At 36.7% G+C, this 2,292-nt stretch overlaps 1 protein-coding gene across 3 annotated transcripts in view; it reads left to right on the forward strand.

The window, feature by feature from the left end:
• The window catches only part of DTWD2 (DTW domain containing 2), a 174,477-nt gene that overhangs the window by 168,570 nt on the left and 3,615 nt on the right, over window positions 1-2,292 (forward strand). The window lies entirely within an intron of this gene.

Below are 2,292 nucleotides of genomic sequence, written 5' to 3' on the forward strand. Positions count from 1 at the left end.
CTGGAGTGCAATGGCGCAAACTGGGCTCACGGCAACCTCTGCTTCCTGGGTTCAAGTGATTGTCCTGCCTCAGTCTCCCAAGTAGCTGGGATTACAGGTGCCTGCCACCACACTCAGCCAATTTTTGTATTTTTAATAGAGATGGAGTTTCACCCTCTTGGCCAGGCTAGTTTTGAACTCCTGACCTCAGGTGATCTGCCCACTTCAGCCTCCCAAAGTGCCCACAGGCATGAGCCACTGCACCCAGCAAAAAGACATTTTTCTTGAGAAAAAAAATGCCTAGAGAATATGAAAACATTATAAGCTGCAATTATTTTATTTAATTTGTATGAAAACATGTTGATTTTATATATAATTAATAATCACCAGCAAAGAATATAATGTTTCAGTTTGCTTACTAACATCTCAGTCTTTTGGAACATATAACAAACTTTGCATTTGCAGCAAAAGAAAAAAATAGTGAAAAAACCCTAAGTTCTCAGTTTTTTTTTTAATTATTGAAAAATTTTGATAAATAAAACTCAAGAAGAAAATCAGAGGATAACAAGCACAATGAAATGGGATTTATGACTCCCCCTTCAAAACACAGCATAAACACACGCATGCACACACATAACGTGCACACACACGTGTAAGGAACTCTTTCCTGCCTTCTTTTTTTCTCATTATACATTGTGGTTACAGGTATGAGTATGCCTTAAACATGAAGGAAATTTCAATAATTGATATAAGCTCAGTTCAGCGTAAATGTGTTAGTTACCAAGATATTAATCCTCAAGAGAACAAAAAGATCTCAAAAGCAAGGAGTGCTAAAGAATGTTAGAAGCAAGCATTGAATTGCTTTTTTCCTCGCCTCTACCCTAAGCTGTGGAAAATGTCAGAGTTGGAGACTTTTCTTTTGAAAGAAGTAGGCTTTTTTATGTAGCCTGTGTGTGTGTGTGTGTGTGTGTGTGTGTGTGTGTGTGTGTGTGTGTGTGTGTAGACTTTGTTTTGGGTCTAGGCAATTTCACTTTCTCTGCTCTTTGAAAAAATATTCATGAAAGACCCTAGATTCTTACTTTAAATGAGCAAGGAGTGTTCTCAGACACTTTTCCATCTCTTCTAACCTTATCACCTACTCCCATGTCCCTAGCTGTGAACATAGTACTTTACATACCCCATACTTGTCTTTCTGTTCCATTTATTTACCATCATCTCTGTATTTTCTTAAGCAAATATATATACATACACAATCTTGATAGGTGTCTTAATAGAATAATGTAACCCAGTGCTGTTGTTTAAACTTGCTTTCTCTACGGTCTCTGTATCTTCTTTTTTGTTGATGTAAAACTCTAGGATCAGACAACATCATAACAAAGACCCATTGAAAGTTCAAATTTTGAGGGAAGAATATATTCCTTAGCTAATAGATTTAAAGCTTGCTTTTCTCTCCTTTTGGGTTCTGGAAAGAGTTCTCTATGGACCTGTATCTCTTATCCCCACAACTGGAATTGGATCTTTACTATAATCCAAAACGGAACCTTTAAGATTAGTAATGGTCGCAGTTATGGTAATAGTAGTTGTAGAATAATAGAGTTAGTGTTAAGGATAGGGTTTCTGCCACTACAGTTACTATTACTACTGCTACCACTACTACTACAGAGGTGGAGTAGGGATCTAACCCAGACCTGCCTGTTTCCAAAATTAATTCTCTTCATTACCTCAGAAAATTGACAGAATCTTATCTTCAGAATGTAAAAGTTAAAATCTTTTGACCATAGGAATATTAGTTTTCTTCTGTAGGCAAGAATCTAATAAATATCATAAAGTATCCATAGAATCTTCAGTTTTCTTGGTCTGTATGTGGTCCTAGGTATGTTTCCTAGGTACAGTGTTTCAGAATACTATCAGTCCATTGTACCCACTCTGTAAAGTACATAGTCATATTAGTTATTTTAGCATTTCCTCTCTTTTCTTCATTAAAATAAATGATGAGAACATACCTAAGGAGTTTCCTACGATAATATTGTGCAGAGCCTTTCTAAGATGTTTACCATTTTTCTTTCTTTTTCTCCCCCCGCCTTTTTTTCTAAAGAAAGTTTCATTCTGTCACCAAGGATAGAGTGCAATGGCATGATCATGGCTCACTGCCACCTTGACCTCCCAGGTTCAAGCGATCCTCCTGCCTCAGCCTCCTGAGTAGTTGGGACCACAGGTGCACACCACCATGTCTGGCTAATTTTTTAAATAATTATAAATTTTATAAATAATTATAAAATTAGCCAGACATGGTGGTGTGCACCTGTATATATA

The sequence above is a fragment of the Cebus imitator genome, unplaced genomic scaffold, assembly GCF_001604975.1.
Source record: "Cebus imitator isolate Cc_AM_T3 unplaced genomic scaffold, Cebus_imitator-1.0 Scaffold74, whole genome shotgun sequence".
NCBI classification, from domain to species: Eukaryota; Metazoa; Chordata; class Mammalia; order Primates; family Cebidae; genus Cebus; species Cebus imitator.